We start from the raw sequence: 1,085 nt of genomic DNA on the forward strand, positions 1-1,085 counted from the left end.
ATCTGACATGACAAGAGTTCCCTTAAGACGTGTTATTTAGAGCTTCTAAGGCAATTATCAAACCATGTTTACCTGGTCCTATCTGCGCTTGTCTTTTACTCATTCTCATTTATTTCTCATTACTCATTACTCAAAAACATGGTGGTTCAAAAAAAAAAGCGCTAAATACAATTCTCTTACTTTGGTCTCGCTCAATCTTGGTTGAGACGATTGAGCCGACGTTACTAAAAACTGTTTCACACATCGCAGAAAATTGGAGCGGGTTCCAAATCAAATATGTGACAATGTGGTCGAGAATATGTCATATGAAAGGCGTATGTGTCCAACATCTTCAGGAGTGAAGAGTTTGCGGGAGAAAGGTTTGATTTTTGCTGCACCAAAAAGCGGGGTTTTCTTGGCTGATATTGATGTTCGCATGCATTCGTCAAAAGGAATCCTGAAACTCGAAACACTTTGTTCAGCAAATCAAAGCTGTTGAGCTGATCATTAAGCCTCTATAGAATTGATTTTTATTGCTTTTATGTGCTCGTTTTTAAACAAACATAAGTGCATTTCCCCATCTCATTCAGTGCGACATATCTTAATCAAAGACTCCCCAGCCGCCAAGATCCATTTCAACAATGACACTAAAGGAAAATGATGACCCTCTTTATGGCTTGAATTGTTTTGGGTGACAACATATCTCTCCGACAAAGAAGGCGAAGCAAAGGGTCAAACCAATCACCAACAAAATGAAGGGCGGTGTCATGTGACCCAAATTGATCGGCTGATGTCTGGCCTGGGCTTGTGCCAAATCTCGATGTTTCAAAACAATGAACAGCTCATTTTGAAACCATTGATCAATTATGCCGCCGGCTTGAAGTCTCATGATTGGATCCGAGATCATTTTCACAAATCTGCTCCCCTTCGGACCCACCCAAGATGTAGCCCCTCTGTAAATGGAGTCTGGAAACGTGACATACTTGGTTTCCTTCATGATGGTGGTTCGAGTGGACGCCATGAAAGCTTTGCCCATATCCACATTGTCAGTCATATCCGGCGGGGTCATCCCAAGGGGAAAGGCTGTCCCAAAAGGAGCGGTATTG

This window comes from Tigriopus californicus, chromosome 12 (genome assembly GCF_007210705.1).
Source record: "Tigriopus californicus strain San Diego chromosome 12, Tcal_SD_v2.1, whole genome shotgun sequence".
Classification (NCBI taxonomy): Eukaryota; Metazoa; Arthropoda; class Copepoda; order Harpacticoida; family Harpacticidae; genus Tigriopus; species Tigriopus californicus.